Genomic DNA, 19,344 nt, shown 5'->3' on the forward strand with positions numbered 1-19,344 from the left:
ACCAAGTATTAGAAACATGGACTTAAGAAATTCAATAGGTATTGTTTTTCTGAAAGTTAAGATGTTTATGAATACATGTCGAAGCTAGTGGGAGCATAAGTGTTATGTTTTATAATAATCATCATGATAGTGGGAGCATAAATGTTATGATTGTATGATTATTAAGGAAAGTATTGCAAGTTGGCAATATTAATTATAGAAAACAAGAGTCATTCTTTGCAAAGTTGTAAGGATGGAATAGTTGTTTTGCTATAATTAAGGGAGAGAATATTATGCTTCATTTCAAATATAAAGGTTTAGGTTGAGAAATGTTAATAAATTTAGTCAAGGGTACATAGTGTGTTCTTAAAATTTCGATTATGATTACGGCATTCCTCTTCACAATTCGAATTTTGAGAACATAGCAAATAAAACATTATGCGTCGTGTCCCATACGCTTCGGGTATAGGATCGATTGCAAATGCTTTAATGTTTGACCATTCTAAAATTTTCCAAATGTCTAGTGCATTTAGAGGGAAAAAGGACTAGAATCGATTTAGACTAAAATAATTAAACAACTATCAAAGGACAATCCAAGTTCGACGAGGATTGGTTGCTTGTGAGTAGTTGGAAGTATAGTATTGGAAGATATGGAAATGTTTTCATATTGGATGGACCATATCAACATTATTAGGAATAGATAAGATTCTATTAAGAATAAGTTGTCATATGGAAAATATGGAAATGTATCCACATTGGGAATTGAATATTGATAATCTATGACTAGATTAGAAACTTTTATGCAAAAGGATGTTCAAAGGAATGTACTTTGAGTGAGAGACATCATATCTAAGGAATTGTCTTGTAACAATCTCCGATAGAGAACTTTGTAATATCATTGGCAATAGTCTTTGTGACGTTGGTGCGGTGACATTACAAAAGGATCATTGCATAAAGTGTTAGAATCTAGCATATTCTATAAGTGGCAAGTATTTGATATTCTTACACTTATGAAAAAGGATTTGGAGTTGTGAAATGAGAATGATTGGAAATGTGTTCAATTTGATCTATTTCACAAAAGTAAGAACCATAGGTAAACATTGTGTGCATGCTAAGAAGCATGGGACAAGTGTTGTAATTCAAGTAAGAAGTTGATTACCCGAAACGACAAATAATGAGTAATCGATATGGTGATAAATAAAAGGTGTTTTATTTATGCTCAAAGGATTGAGGCCATATGGGATTAGTATTATTCTTGTGTTTCACATTTGCATGTTTTGACTTCCAGAATAATTGAGTTTATTAAGAATAATCGAATTATACAAACGGGCCACAGTCGTTCATATGTTGGAAGTAGATATGAATGAAGACTGTCGTGAAATGGTGTGTGGATTGTCTAAAGAGCATTAGACATAAGCAAATGTTTGATGCAACGTTCATGAGTGTTTATGAATATGAATTTGAGCATTGGACTAAACCCACGCTCACTTGGATCACTCCATGAATTGTATCACGAGTGATTGGTGAGACGATAACATCTTATATTCTTGAAACCGAGATGTGTGAGTTGTATCTTGCAAATCGGTTGCACATTGATAATATGTAAACGCACTAGTAACTTGGTGTTATAAAACATATTGTTGTGTGTGATTCGGTGCGTGAGTGCAAGCAAGCATTGTATCAAAGTTTATCCGTTCCTTTTATTCAAAGTAGGATAAAAGCGATATCTTTGGGCCCCTCGATGGTTTAGTGATGACAAACGTAAATGCTCGGCCGGGCTAGGGCTAATTTGATTTGTTCAATTAGTCAGTTGTCATAAATCGGGAATCGAGATATAGTACAAAGAGAATGATTTGAAATCATATCTCATATGATATCTAGAATGGAGGAATATATGATCCCTTATCTAAGGACACACGTATCTGATAGGATCAGAGTTGACAACGGCTTTGGAAAGCTACGATTGCAGATCAGGATCTGAAGTTATACGCATAATAGTTATTAGACTTATCCAAGTGGGAGACTATTGGATTAGTGTCTAAGTCCATAACTATTTTGGTATGTACTTGACCCGATGGTGCATGGTCCTTTTGGGTTGCCTTCACCAAAGCAACTTGATAGGATGAATTATGGAGAGAAAGGATTAAATATGATTTATTAATATATTATGGGAATAATATATTAAAGGAGAAATCATATTGTTTAATTAATATTAGTCAATAATTAATTGGTAATTAGTTTTGTGACTAAAAAAGATTAATTAAACTTAAGGGACTGGAATTGTAATTATAAGATAATTGCAATTTGGGCCATGGATTGTCTTAAATCAAGAGGTGAACGAATTCTTATGGGAAGCCCATAAGGAAATCGTCCAAGGGCTTGATTAAAGGAGTCTATGGGTTGCTTAGGGCTTAAGCAACCAAATTAGGGTTTCCTTGTTAGATAACCCTAATAGCCTCACTATATATAGAACCCTTAAGGCTCAAAAACGTGGGGAACTTCTTTTCTAGGGTTAGAACATGTTTTGGGCAGCCTCCATCCTCTCTCCTCTTCATCCTCTTTCTTATGGTGTTTGTGAACCATTAGAGGAGTGACACTTGTGACTCTAAGCCTTCCAAAGTCAATTCAAGGAGGAATTGGGATTGTTATTGCTACATAACAATCAAGGTAATATTATAAACCTAATTATATGTTAATATTGATTCCCATATGCTAGAATTAGGGTTTATAGTCTTGGATTCAAAGCATGTATAATAGAGAAACCTAGATCCAAGCATTAGGGTTTGTATGAGCACATAGGATGTCTTATGACCAAAACCCAACAGATACTTCCTTCAATGGAGGTAGAGCATTCATCAACAAATCACCCTTTAATTTGCGGCAACCCACCAGTTAGTCCTCACTTCTATGGATCCCATGAAAATGTACGACCATAACGATATGTCCTTTTGTCGTTTGGCTCTTATACCACAAGTCGTTTTAAATAAAGTTCATGATTCACTACTCGTCGTTAAGTCATAATCAAGATATCATCACTATAGTCGTAATCAAATATCATCATTAAAATCGTAATCAAGTATCATAATTAAAACATCATCATTAGATTCATAATCAAATATCCTTATTAGAGTTATAATCAAAATATCGTCAATAGAGTAATAATCAAAATATTTATATTAGAGTTATAAAAAGATAGATGCAATACATGATGCTTCTAACCCTTTTCCCTTGTCAATCTTATATGCTCAACTTCACATGTCATAAAGTCACAAAGTCAGAAAGTAAAAAGTGCCTCACATTGTTATCATGGGAGAGTATCTAATTAATGTAGCACATCCTAACTAAACATTATAATGGAACCTCGAAGTCATAAATAGGATATATGCTCACTCATATATTTGTATACAAGGTTAGCTAACTTTCCATGCAAGTGATGCATTGTCTAGAATACCATCACTAGAATATATATATATATATATATATATATATATATATATATATATATATATATATATATATATCCACATACAAAGTAGCTAGATTTGCATGCATGTGATACATTTTCTAGGATACCATCACTAGTCATAAGTCATTATACGTCATCAAAAGTCATTTACCATGAATTTTAGGTTGGACAAACTTCATTCACCTAATAGCATCAAAAGGTGTATCATAACTCTATTAAGTGATTCATTAATTCACTTATTAATCTCTTAACCCTAAGTCTAAAATTTCATTACTTCATCATCTTCGTTATGTTAAATATATGAACATAGGCGAAACCAATTATGATTCCAAGTCCCGATGAAAAAGTTACAAGTATAACAATTTAGGTGACAATGATATATTCTCAGGCCCGCCCGAGCTCCAAAGTAGTGACAATTTGAATTAAGTTTCATTATCATTAATTAATCTCATTGAAGTCCTATATTCCCTATGACTTAATGGTTAAGCCATTTTAGCCTTACAAGAGATTTAGAGAAACTCTTATGGACATTCTCTTTTCCTTTTAACCAATTATTTCTAAATAGCTTCCAACATTAACAATATAATTCCACTAGAATTTTAGGTTGTAATGGGTGATTCTAGACTTTTATGCAACTTAAAACCCGTTTTATCACATGTACTTCCAAATCCTTTTCCTGACAACTTATTCTTCCAAATCTAACTAATTACTTGACCTAGTTCTTCATTGATTGATATTTCCATCCAAATTTGAATCAAACCATTGGAATCATAATCACAATCAGACGAGTTGCCATTAAAACCTTAGATACTATAATTATGAATCCAAGTAGTTAATTTCATGGTGTTTTATGATCATCTAACTTAAGATTTGATTCTAAACCATTTTAAAAACAAATCTAATCATATAAAATCAATTAATTCATTTCACAAGAAAATCCCACCATATATGAAGCTTTAAGCTCTAAATCCTCACAAAACTCTACAATAATAAATTTGGATTTGAACCCATGGAGTTTAGGAGTCCAAATACAAGAGCTAAAATTATATTCAACTATTAATCATCATATTGGGATCTATATTTCGGATTTAGGTCTATACCCCAAGCCTGAAATTGACTTCTAGCAAAGAGGATGGTGAGTTTTTACCATGTAAAGTCTTAGTTGCCTTCTTGCATTCAAACCCTAAATCATTCTCCAATTTCTTCATTCCAGTCCACTAATAATTGCTTTAAAATCGTCCATGGAAGCTTTATTCTTTGTCTCCAATTTGCGTTTCTCCCAAATTGAGAAAAGCCCTCAAGCTTATATTCCTTTATATATTACCGTATGGTCCTTTATGTATGATTTCTCTTAAAGGGGCACCATTTTACCAATGTTTTAATGCAATTTATCATTCTCACATATTTTCCTATAATTTTCTATTCCTATAAATATGGTCTTGAAGAGGTCAAAGTAGCCCTTTAAGTTTGTCTAATTGATAGTTTTGGTCCTTTGACTTCAAAAGTTTACACTTAGGCCATTATTTTGACTTGGAACTAGATAGTAACCTTTCCTCATATAACTTATGTCTTTTAATTTCTATTTAGTCAACAAGAGTCAAATCTCAACTTTCATGATTTGGCAACTTTGATCCTTTAATCATAATTTTCCTCAATTAGACTCTATTAAGCGTCTATTTTATTTCTATCATCATACTTATCATATATTCTATTTTTTTAAATTTTAATTATTTAATTTTATAGCTTTTTATTAATTATTAATATTTATTTTAATTTATTTCCAAAAAAAAGTTTTCACTATAAATGGAAAAAAGTTTTTGGCTCAATTTAAGGATGAAACAAAAGTGCTTAAATTGTGACATCGATTGATGTAACGCCCGCGTTTCTGGCTAAACACTAGTATGATGATATAATAGTTAGAGTCAACAATTATAACCTATTTTGAAGTAATGAAGAAAAAATATTTGAGTATTATATGATTTATATGATTTATGTGCAATATACATGCTTATAACGATGTAATAAAATAATAATAATAATAATAATAATAATAATAATAATAATAATAATATGTGTCAAAAATAAAATAATAGATAGACCCAATTTCTATGAAGCAAGGTTGTAAAAATTGTTCGACGGTAGCTCGACGATCGACAGATGTTAATGGATTAATCGGTCTTGGTGAGGATTAATTGGAGACCATAAATTATTAATAAAATAATAAAATTAATCAAATATTAATATAGCTTAAGAAACAAGTACTTCAAAATTAGAAAATAAAAAAAATTAATTTGAAAATTTGAAAATACGAAAATATAAACATTTTGGTATAATATTTGAAATTTTGAAAATTTGAAAATTTTGGAGTAAAAAAAAGTTGATTTTTTTGAAATTCTTTAAATTTTTTTTGACCGTTTTTGACATTTTTTTTTACTTTTGTTGACAGATTAATCCCGCCAAACCCGATTAATCCTAAATTTTCGATTAATACCCTAATCCTCGACGGTTAGAGAACGTCAAACGATTAATCCATAATTAATCGCCGATTAATCCCGATTCTGCAACCATGGTATGAAGAAAGTTGAAGTGGTTGCAACAAGGATTTCAGGGATATAAGCAACGCAGAAATCCGACTTATAACGAAGAAGTTATGATCTGACAAAGTTTTGCGACAAAACCAGCACGACGCTGTGTGTCGTAAAAAGTGAGTTTGCGATAAAATACTTTTTATCCTTAACGATCTAAACGAAAGTCGTAGTATACGTTAAACCGAGAGCATGCATATAGAGAACGTCCAAATCTGACTTTGTTTGAGGAAGTTATGATTTTTCTAAGATTTGACATAACAATATGCAGGCCAAAAATTGAATTTTAGATCTATTGTTTTTAGCCGGCACAATCTAAACGAGAATCAAAGATCTTGTTAATAGGAGATCAACGATATAAAATACGGATGAAAACGGATATCAGATGACAAAGTTATGAATTTTTAACGGACTTTATATCTATAAGCTTGTTAAAATATAACTTTAAAAATAAAGTAAAAATTTGCCGATAGAGATTAAACGAGAGTTGTAGATCATGTCGCTACCTACGCGTGGATATAAATAACGTCAAAAACAGAGCTTGTATGCGAAAGTTACGTAATTTAGAAATTAAATAAATTATGGGTTGATGCGAGGCTGACACGTGGCCGAAATTAAATAAATTATGGGTTGATGCGAGGCTGACACGTGGCCGAATCAGGAGCCTCCCTTTCTCTCCACGGCTTCACATAGGATTATGACACCTGCCCCTCGTACGCGCAACGTACTGAGTACGCGCAACGTACTCTGAAGATATGCCCCGTGTATGCACAACCCTCAGCTATAAATAGATGCACATTTATTCGTTTTTCTTCACACCTTTCCCATTATTTCTCTCTCAATTACTTCTCTTAGCCTCTCCCATTCCCTAGTACTTCCTAAGTGCTAGAGGCGAGTCCCGGAGGGCCAGAAGGCTCCGAGAAGAAGAGCTTTCGGCTCATAAGTTTTGCCCCTGTAGAGCGCGACTCCTAGCTAAACTCCATTGTAAGTGAGTTACGCTTACCCGACTTTAAGTATAGCTTATGTTTAAGCTGATTATCGTTATTATGAACCTATAAAGAATATATCTGCTAAGTATTATAAATTATACAAAGTGTTATTATAATACCTTTTAACTGCTTGCGGTATGGGGAATCTAGTTTGAAGGGTTGTTGGATTCCTGGAACAGCTTAAATGTCAAAATGGTCCTGCCCTAAGGTGTTTTATGTTTGGCCCTTGTCTATACATAGTAGTTGAAAAATATTGTTTAACACTTATATAATACAAGAAAAAAAATATTGCTCGACTAATAATTAGGCGCAATAAATATTAGACTAAAATCTAGTGATAATGATACTAGGTTTCGTCGAAGGAAAATAAAATTGTTAGAAGTGAAGCGTTGCCCGAATTGTGGGTTGTCACTTGAACAAGTGAGTGCATAGTTACTTTCATCTTACACATAGATATGAAATATTTAATATAAATTATATGTTATGTGTGCATATTATCTGTGTTCTTGATATCTATGCTGGATGAACAAAATATACATGTTTTATTCGCTTTAAATTGTATATGTATTTTATACCTATAGTTATGAAGGGTAAAGATGGGTAGATGATATAGATGATCAAATAATTGATGAGAGACCTTGATGTTTAAGCTGATCCAGTCATCTAGCAGAATATAAATGACGACCACTGACTATTCTAGACAGTCTAGTGGAATGCTGGCAGGCTCGCAACCTGTAGGTGTTTTTGAACTATGTGTTCACCAGGTGTACTCCATCCCCCTTATGGTTTCCTTACTGACATATATTACTGAGGAATCCCCAAAGCAGTGTTGTCCGTCCCGATGAAAATCCTTAGGCTAGGTCCCTTAATTTAAATGCTTTAGGGACAGGAAGTGAGGATAATGAGAACGGATAATCGAGTTGATCGATTTGATCAAAATTAATAAACCTCATTATTGTGAACCTTATGTGCTCACCATGCTCCCAAGCCTGACCCACTCAGTTTCTTGTATTACAGGTAGTGGTAATAGAGCACAAGAGTGATGATCTGATGAGAGATCAATGGATTATAGGCCATTAGAATAATAGATGTTGTAAGGCATGTAGTATTTCTGTTTATGCTTATGTACTGTATTGACAAACAACGTTTTTAATATAATGAAAACACCTTTCTTCGGAAATTGCTTCGATAAATTACTTATCATATTTTTTGGAACAAATTCTGCAACATATTTCTTCAAAAGGATACTCTGATTTTCAAAAAAAGCATAAGCAAATCAGTCTTTTTCTGGTCGTGAAATTAGGGCTGTCACAATTAAAGATACAAGGAGATGACTGTTCTTTTTTTTTTTTAGGTTGGGTCAACAATTTATGAATATAATGATGGGATTTATAGGAAACACAATTTGTACAATGCGGAAAAGTTAACATTTAATATAGTACATGCATCCTATAAGAGATCCATGTCATACACCTTGATAACAACATACAATGAACAAATAAAATGATACAACCCTAGTATAAATCGAAATCATGGGATTTGGGTTACATACCTTTGATTTGTTGCACTAAACAAATCACTTCAATCTCCTTGTAGTGTAGGTCTTGGAAAACTTAGCACAACAATGATGATGCCTTTAATGGCTAACACCCAAACCCTAGAACTAGAAGATAAGAAGAGAGAGGAAGGAAGAGATTTTCGGCCAAAGTATCTTCCAAGGAAGAGTATGAACGAACTTGAGGTCCCGAAGGATCCTATTTATAGTTTAGGTAACTGAGGGACAAAACACCATTTGAATGATTAAATAATATATTTAATCATAATTCAAATCCTTTCCTTATTTAATACCAGGGGGCTTTTCGAAACCCTAGAAATCCTCCTAAGTTCGTTCACCCCTATATGGGTTTTAGAATTTTCTTTCCTTGCTTAATTATGAACAATTACAATTCAACCGTTAGACCTTTAATTAATTCTAATTAATCCTGAATTAATTCCAGACTAATTCTGATTAATAATTAACTAATTTAATTGATTTCATATTAATTTATTAATCATAATAAATTAACAAATCAATTTTCTATTTCAATTAATATATTAATCATATAATATATTAACAAATTATTTCCTTACAATTTCCAATTAGTTTATTAATCATATAATAAGCTAATAAATCATCATTTATCTATAAAATGTCATTTTAATCAGGTTCTAGTTATGAGGGCAAGCTAAAAAGGACTTTGCTTCTAATTACAACAATATATCAATTTATTTACTGGCTTAGACACTTTATTCAACATTCTTCCACTTGGATAAGTACGTAACTACAATTGCAAGTACAAACCTTGAACTAAACAACAAAGAGTGTTTTCCAAAACCACTGTTGAACTCTAATTTAAATCAAGCATTGACCCTAAGATAAGTGATCATCTATTCCTTCGTTTTACAAGATATCGTATGGACGTGAGACATGGATTAGAATCAATCTCATAGTCCAAGATTTTGTTTCTCGATTTCCTGATTTATGACGACTGAATTCAGACTACTAATTGAAAACATCAATTTAGTCTGGGATCAGCCAAACACTTCAGATGTCAACAACAAATCATTAAGGGTCCCAAAGATATCACTTCCATCTTAAAAAAAAACTCAACAACACATTTCCCCTCTAAATTAATTCAATTCATTTCCATTTCACTCCCTAAATAAACTCAAGAACAAGGTTTTAGATAGGAGGTCTCAAGTTTATTCCGGGTATTGAAGAATTTAATTAATTTGATGATACTACTAATAACTAACTATCCATTAAAAAAAATCTAAAAATATGATTTTTTAAATTAAATATTGACAAAACTTCATAAATGGTCCATTTGGTTTCACAAAATCTGAAGTTTCGTCCCTAATTAAAAAAACCTCATGGGTGGTCCCTGTGGTTTCAAAAAATTCAACAAAAGGTCCTTATTGCTAACTCCGTCAAGTTTTGTCTGTTAAGTGAAGTGCATTTTCGTCATTTCACTATTACAGGAACCATTTATGAGTTTTTTGTTACTTAAAAAAAAGAAAAAAAATAATTATTTTAATATACAGTGGGTCCCATCTCTCTCTCTCTCTAGGTAATCCACTTTACAATGGAGGAATCCTAAAAAAAGTTGCAACAGTGGAAGCTGCAACAATTGTGTTACCAAATCTTACTCATTCAAATCCCCCAAATTGCTCTATAGATCTCACACAAAGCTCTACCATTTACGGTTCTTAATGAAATCTCTAATTCACAACATCCGGGTTTCAACTTTTTCTGCTCATCGTCTTCCCCAAATACACCCATAAATAAAGAAAACCAAAAACCGAAAAATCTAGATTTGTCCACTAAATCACATCCTGAGAAACCGGTCTCGACCCATGAAGAAGCACTGCCAGGGACGATCCATAATTGTGAACCTGAAATCCCACGAGGCAAGCATCAAATGTAACAACGCAAATTTTCAAACAAATTTTTCATTAAAAAAAAAAAATAGTATTTCCATTCAAAACAAGGCATAAATAATTTAAGTGTCATGTCAAATACAAACTGTCTAAATCCCAAGATCATAAAAACATCCTTCAGTGTGTATCGATCACGCCGGCGCCTTCCCACGGTCCTCGCTTGTACCTGAAACACATACATAACAACTGTAAGCATAAATGCTTAGTGAGTTCCCCAATATACAACTTACGCAGATACGCCTTTCCAGGCCCTGACCTTCCGGTCCATGTGTCTCAGGGGACTTCCGTCCCTGCTGGGTAAACCTTCCGGTCCTACCCACGCCGACCTTCCGGTCCATCACACAACATATTGCCTTCCGGCCCATAACATATTGCCTTCCGGCCCATAATATAATCGCCTTCCGGCCCATAATATAATCTCCTTCCGGCCCATGACATACATAGCACATATAACAAATAACTTACCACATATAGCATACATATCACATATCATATCCGACCTTCCGGTCACACAGTCAAACCCTTCCGGGTACAGTATAGTGAGAGGACTCACTTCGCGGGTAATGAAAGCTAGCGACTCCTGAAATCACTCGCACTCGATCCGCCGAGCCACAGACTCCCTATAATATCATATATCCCTTATTAATACTTTTATCTTTCAAGACAACTGACCCTAAGAAATTACATGTAGGTCAACTCTGGTCAACGGTCAACGGTCAACTTGACCGGACTCGGCGGGTGCTAAGGCGACTCGGCGAGTCTAGACGTCCTCCCCAACTTTCCCTGATGTTCCCTTTCTACTCGTCGAGTATCCCTCTTGGCTTGACGAGATCCTCGTGGAAGAATCGCGGGGCCACCCCGACTCCACTCGCCGAGTCTGAAGAACAGCTCGACGAGTTCCAGTCAATCTCCAAGCTACTCGCCGAGTCTGTTCGTCGGACTCGGCGAGTCCATGCCATGCAGTCGATCAAACTGCTTCCTGAGATAAGTATTGTCCCGAAATACACAAGCATGGGACCTTCTGGACCTCTAAAGGTCCTAATACAGGGTTATAGTCGTTTGGGTAACAAGGTACTAATCCATCTAATCACCAAATGGGTTCCATAAACCCTAAATCCATGCACACATCAACATAACAGAAAAGATCCGAAATATTACCTGAATAACGCACTCTCTATGTCCCCAAACCGCAGAACTCGAATCCCTTGCTGTTCCTTTAGCCAAAACTCTTCTCCTCCTTGCACAACAATTTCTTCAAGGCCCTAATATCCTTCAATCTTGCTCTAGATGCCCACAGCCGTTTAGGGTTCTTCTCAGTCGACTAAAGACGGACAATGACGACCTATAAGTCCCTTTTATACGTCCCAAACCTGAACGGTTAGGGTTTTCGCTAAACAGTGTCGACTCGCCGAGTCCATATCTGGACTCGTCGAGTCCAGTCGCGAACCCGCGACCAGGTCTGCGGTCCTACTCGGCGAGTCTAGGCTCTAACTCGCCGAGTCCCCTCTTAAAACACCCCAAAAACATAATTTAACAATACCTGAGATTTCGGGCTGTTACAATTCTCCCCCACTAGGACTAGACTTCGCCCTCGAAGTCTCACTCTGAAAATAATTCCGGATGCTGTTCCCGCATCTCACGTTCCGGCTCCCAAGTCATTTCCGATCCCTTCCGGTGTTGCCACTGAACCAACACCAGAGGTACCTCCTTGTTCCTCAGAACCTTGATCTTCCGATCCCTGATGGCCACTGGTCTCTCAGCATAATTCAGGCCCGCATCCACCTGAATATCCTCTAATGGGACTACTGCCGACTCATCGGCTATGCACTTCCTTAATTGCGACACATGAAAAGTGTCGTGGATTTGCCCCAACTCCGCTGGCAACTCCAAACGATAGGCTACCCGGCCTATCCTTGCAATCACACGAAATGGCCCAATATACCGGGGCCCCAACTTGCCCCTCTTCCTAAATCGAATCACTCCTTTCCAAGGAGAGACCTTCAGGAGAACGAAGTCGCCGACTTGAAACTCAAGCTCGGATTGGCGCCTGTCTGCATAACTCTTCTGTCGGCTCTAGGCGGTCAATAACCTCTGTCTAACTTGCTGAATCTGCTCTGTCATCTGAAGCACGATCTCTGTGCTACCCATCACTCTCTGTCCCACCTCTCCCCAGCAGATGGGGGTCCGACACCTCCTACCATACAACAGCTCAAAAGGTGGCATACCAATGCTCGAATGATGGCTGTTGTTGTAGGAAAACTCTGCTAAGGGCAAGTATGCATCCCAGCTGCCCCCGAAGTCTAACACACACGCTCGAAGCATGTCCTCCAGCGTCTGAATCGTCCGCTCGCTCTGACCGTCTGTCTGGGGATGGTATGCGGTACTAAAATGCAATTTAGTACCCAGCTCCTCATGAAATTTCTTCCAGAACCTGGAAGTGAAGCGCACATCGCGGTCTGAAACAATCGAGATCGGCACTCCATGCTGAGATACCACTTCTCTCACATATATCTCCGCCAACTTCTCCGCTGAAGAACTCTCGCTGATGGCAAGGAAGTGTGCACTCTTCGTCAACCTATCCACAATCACCCAAATTGCATCAACTCCCCTGGCAGTCTTCGGCAATTTGGTGATGAAATCCATAGTGATCTGCTCCCACTTCCACTCGGGGATCTCCAATGGCTGTAACTTGCCATGCGGTCTCTGGTGCTCGGCCTTAACCCTACGGCAGGTCAAGCACCTCTCAACGAACCATGCAACGTCCCTCTTCATACAGGGCCACCAATACTCTTTCCTCAAATCCAAATACATCTTCGTAGCACCGGGATGGATCGAGAATTTCGATCTATGAGCCTCTTCCATCAAAGTAATACGCGTACCGCCCACGAACGGTACCCAGATCCGACCCTGAAACGTCATAAGCCCTCGCCCATCCTTAACGAACTCTGAAATTAATCCCACAACCCGCTCTTTCTTCTGCATTTCTGGCCGCACAGCCTCGGCCTGTGCCCCACGAATAGCATCCAATACTGGAGTCATCACAGTCAGTCTCAAGCATACATCTTGCAATGGAGTGCTCTCCGTCCTGCGGCTCAATGCATCGGCTACCACATTAGCCTTACCCGGGTGGTACAGGATCTCACAATCATAATCCTTTACTACATCCAACCACCTCCTCTGACGCATATTTAGGTTGGGCTGATCCATCAAATACTTCAAGCTTTTATGGTCCGTGTATATCGTACATCGAACCCCATACAGGTAGTGACGCCAAATCTTGAGAGCGAACACTACTGCCCCCAACTCTAAATCATGCGTGGGATATCTCGCCTCATGAGGCTTCAGCTGCCTCGACGCATAAGCTATCACATGACCCCTCTGCATCAACACTGCACCCAGTCCCGAAATCGATGCGTCACAATATACTATAAAATCTTCCATCCCTTCCGGGAGAGCTAATACCGGGGCTTCGCACAACCTCTGGCGAAGTGTCTCAAAGGAGGTCTGCTGCTCGGGCCCCCATGAGAATGCAACACCCTTCCGGGTCAATCTGGTGAGCGGCACTGCGATCTTGGAGAAATCCTTAATGAATCTCCGATAATACCCTGCCAGCCCAAGGAAACTCCTGATCTCGGAGGGTGACTTCGGCACCTCCCAACTCATCACCGCCTCAACCTTGGCCGGATCGACCAATATCCCTTTCTGATTAACAACATGTCCTATAAATTGGACCTCCCGCAACCAAAAGTCACATTTGGAGAACTTTGCATAAAGCTTCTCCGACCTCAATACCTCAAGGACCTCCCTCAAATGCTCCTCGTGCTGCTCTCTAGATCTCGAATACACTAGAATGTCGTCGATAAATACAATCACTAATCGATCCAACATCGCCCTGCAAACCCTGTTCATGAGATCCATGAACACAGCTGGGGCATTGGTGAGCCCGAAAGGCATCACCACAAACTCATAATGCCCATATCGCGTCCTAAACGCTGTCTTCTGGACGTCCTCATCCTGCACTCTCACCTGATGGTACCCTGACCTCAGATCGATCTTGGAAAACCAGGATGCTCCCTGCAACTGGTCGAATAAGTCATCGATCCTCGGTAACGGGTAACGGTTCTTGACCGTCAACTTGTTCAACTCCCGGTAATCAATGCACATCCGGTGTGAACCATCCTTCTTCTTGACGAACATAATAGGTGCTCCCCATGGCGAGCTGCTCGGCCGAATGAATCCCTTCCCCAGCAACTCCTGGAGCTGCGAGGACAACTCTTGCATCTCTGGAGGTGCAAGACGATAAGGCACCTTAGCAATAGGCGCGGCCCCCGGAACTAAATCGATACCAAACTCTACTTGCCTCACAGGAGGTACTCCCGACAGCTCCTCGGGGAAAACATCTGGAAACTCACGCACCACGGGGACCTCCTCCACTGACTTCGGTCTCTCGGAAACCTCCTGCGTATCCATCACATACGCCACGAAACCCTTACAGCCCTGCTGTAGACACTGCCTCGCCCTAGCGGCCGAACAAAAAGCTGATCCTGAACGGGTACCCTCGCCGTACACCGAAAGGACTCCCCCACTATGGTCTCGTATAGTCCCCAGCTGATGCTCACAGTCGATGACAGCGCCGAATCGGCTCAACCAGTCCATGCCCACGATGACACAGACGTCACCCATCGCAATAGGAATCAGGTCAATCGGGAACTCAATCCCGAAAATCTCTAGCACGCATCCCCGAAGAACCTCCGTGGCATAAATCACTTTCTCGTCAGCTATAGAAACTCTCAAAGGTCGACTCAACGACTCACGACTAACGCTGATATGCTGACTAAAGGTTAAAGATACAAAGGACCTACTCGCACCCGAGTCAAATAACACTAAAGCAGGCACAGAGTTCACAAGGAAAGTACCTACGCATATAATAACATAAGCATAACATCTCAACATTAAAGATAAATACATGAATTACAGCATACTTGCCACAACATCGGGCGCAGCGCGGACCTCCTCCGCAGTCAGCTGAAAAGCTCTCCCCCGAGCCCGCGGGGCCTCGGCCTTCACTGGTCGGGTCGCAGTAGCTCTGGCAGCAGGTGCAGATCCCTGAAGAAGCTGAGGGCACTCGGCCTTCCTATGGCCTGTCTGGTTGCAATGAAAGCAAACCGTAAACCCCTTGGGGCACTCCCTAGCAATGTGCCCCTCCTTGCCACACTTGTAGCAAGCACCAGATCGACATACCCCATCATGACTCTTGCCGCACTTCCCGCAAGTGCGGCCCTTCGAACCTCCTGTCCTCGAATCGGCGGACTTTATCCGCTTGGCTGCCGGCTGGGACTGAGACGGCCGCCGGTCCACCCGCTGAGACTCGGCCTCCTCCCTGGCCTGGGTCTCCAACTCGATCTCGCGCTTCCTGGCATTTGCCTGAAGCTCAGCAAAAGTATGGTAGGTGGAGTTTGACACAAACTCCCGGATATCCCTCCTCAACACACCCAAGTACCGGCTCATCCGAGCCTGATCAGTGGATACCAGCTCGGGGCAGAACATCGCCCTCTCATGAAACTTCCGCGTGATCACCGCAACAGAATCAGTACCCTGCTTGAGGGTTAAGAACTCCTGTACCAACCGTTCCCTCTCCACCGGGGGAACGTACTCGTCCCTGAACATAGCAGTAAACCCCTCCCATGTCACCGCTGTAATCTCTGCCAGAGTGAAGTTCGCCGTCACGAACTTCCACCAATCCTTCGCTCCCAGACGGAGCTGGTTCAAAGCGAACCGTACCCTCAGGTGCTCCGGGCATGAACAAGTGTAGAAGCACCCCTCTATATCCGCGATCCACCTCATCGCAGCAATCGGATCCTGCGTCCCAACGAACTCAGGTGGCTTCATGTTGCTGAACTCCCGGAACAGCAACGAGTCACCCCCCTGTGGCCTGGCAGCGGCCACAGCTGCGGTAGCTGCAGCGGCTGCAGCTTCAGTCAATGCGGCATACCGCTCCTCAAACGTCTCCATCAGGGTGGTCTTAATAGACCCAAACATCTCCGGGATCTCAGCCCGGATCGCCGCAGCTACCTCCTCGTGAATCATCTGACGAATCTCCTTGTCACTCACACCGCTCGAACTCGCTCCGTGGCGTGGTCTAACCATGATGTCTCTGAAATACAACATAAAACTATCAGAGACTCCATCGAGTGTAATCGCACTCGATAACGCAACCCTACTCAGTCCCCGATATCCAGGGATTCTTACTTGGGTCTCCCACTGACCCGGTGTCCTCGGTAGTACGGGCCCAATACTACCGACCACACCGCATCAGCGTTCATCCCAAGTCTTCCTCCCCAAACCCCGGATAGTGAGTACTCTACTTCTGATATGCACTATCTACCCGCACACTAGCAAAGCATCTCATATCGGCAAACTTCCCTAGACTAAGGCATCACAAATCAGGCCACTCAAATCCTATCATGAATACCTAGTCTTCTAGCATGCATAACAATTTATATCATATAATATTGTAAAGTATTTTGGGGATCTTTACCGTTCGGGCGCTGACTGATCGTACACACTGCTTCTTTCTTGCTTACCACCAAAACCATTTACAAAAGTTTATGCCTTTATTTTAAAAGTTTTCCTCAAATCCTCGGTTTGAGTTCGGTTACTCCCGAAGGTGCACCCGAATCCCTCAAACCTAGGCTCTGATACCAATTGTAACAACGCAAATTTTCAAACAAATTTTTCATAAAAAAAATAGTATTTCCATTCAAAACAAGGCATAAATAATTTAAGTGTCATGTCAAATACAAACTGTCTAAATCCCAAGATCATAAAAACATCCTTCAGTGTGTATCGATCACGCCGGCGCCTTCCCACGGTCCTCGCTTGTACCTGAAACACATACATAACAACTGTAAGCATAAATGCTTAGTGAGTTCCCCAATATACAACTTACGCACATACGCCTTTCCAGGCCCTGACCTTCCGGTCCATGTGTCTCAGGGGACTTCCGTCCCTGCTGGGTAAACCTTCCGGTCCTACCCACGCCGACCTTCCGGTCCATCACACAACATATTGCCTTCCGGCCCATAACATATTGCCTTCCGGCCCATAATAAAATCGCCTTCCGGCCCATAATATAATCGCCTTCCGGCCCATGACATACATAGCACATATAACAAATAACTTACCACATATAGCATACATATCACATATCATATCCGACCTTCCGGTCACACAGTCAAACCCTTCCGGGTACAGTATAGTGAGAGGACTCACTTCGCGGGTAATGAAAGCTAGCGACTCCTGAAATCACTCGCACTCGATCCGCCGAGCCACAGACTCCCTATAATATCATATATCCCTTATTAATACTTTTATCTTTCAAGACAACTGACCCTAAGAAATTACATGTAGGTCAACTCTGGTCAACTCGGCGGGTGCTAAGGCGACTCGGCGAGTCTAGACGTCCTCCCCAACTTTCCCTGATGTTCCCTTTCTACTCGTCGAGTATCCCTCTTGGCTTGACGAGATCCTCGTGGAAGAATCGCGGGGCCACCCCGACTCCACTCGCCGAGTCTGAAGAACAGCTCGACGAGTTCCAGTCAATCTCCAAGCTACTCGCCGAGTCTGTTCGTCGGACTCGGCGAGTCCATGCCATGCAGTCGATCAAACTGCTTCCTGAGATAAGTATTGTCCCGAAATACACAAGCATGAGACCTTCTGGACCTCTAAAGGTCCTAATACAGGGTTATAGTCGTTTGGGTAACAAGGTACTAATCCATCTAATCACCAAATGGGTTCCATAAACCCTAAATCCATGCACACATCAACATAACAGAAAAGATCCGAAATATTACCTGAATAACGCACTCTCTATGTCCCCAAACCGCAGAACTCGAATCCCTTGCTGTTCCTTTAGCCAAAACTCTTCTCCTCCTTGCACAACAATTTCTTCAAGGCCCTAATATCCTTCAATCTTGCTCTAGATGCCCACAGCCGTTTAGGGTTCTTCTCAGTCGACTAAAGACGGACAATGACGACCTATAAGTCCCTTTTATACGTCCCAAACCTGAACGGTTAGGGTTTTCGCTAAACAGTGCCGACTCGCCGAGTCCATATCTGGACTCGTCGAGTCCAGTTGCGAACCCGCGACCAGGTCTGCGGTCCTACTCGGCGAGTCTAGGCTCTAACTCGCCGAGTTCCCTCTTAAAACACCCAAAAAACATAATTTAACAATACCTGAGATTTCGGGCTGTTACATCAAAACCCAAAAATATTGAAGATATAATTTGGAAAATAGGGCATGAAGCCGCCTGTGAGAAGTGAAGATGGTGGCTAAGAGAACCAAGAAGGAGACCGACGTTAGGAATAGAGTGACAAAAGAGGGGTTTGTACATCAACAGGAAACAAATTCGTTTACGCATTCTCCTGATAATGATGATGATGATGATTGTGAACATAATTTCAGTTTAAGAAACTTTGGGGAAGTGGAATTTCATAATGGTGATGATGACATTCCTGTGAGTCTGCAGAATGGTATCTGAAAGTGACAATGTGATCGATGTTCTTAGTCCTCAAATCTCAAATAGGTACACTATTGGTCTCTTTCTTTATGTACAAAGTTAGCATGGTTCATGTTTTCATCTTTTGTTCATAGTTCCAGGTTTCAGAAAAGATGTGTAAATCAATTTTTTGTTGTGTTCTTGTTATGGGAAAACCATGTAAATATATTACATATCACAAAAGATTAGTAGAATTATGTTCTTCCTTTGAATTAGTTTTCTTGACCATTGATAGTTTTTTTTGGATTTTCTTGATTCTGTTGGTGGATTTATGTAGAAATTGAAGC

Source organism: Lactuca serriola, chromosome 9, assembly GCF_051521515.1.
Source record: "Lactuca serriola cultivar US96UC23 chromosome 9, Lser_US96UC23_V15, whole genome shotgun sequence".
NCBI lineage: Eukaryota > Viridiplantae > Streptophyta > Magnoliopsida > Asterales > Asteraceae > Lactuca > Lactuca serriola.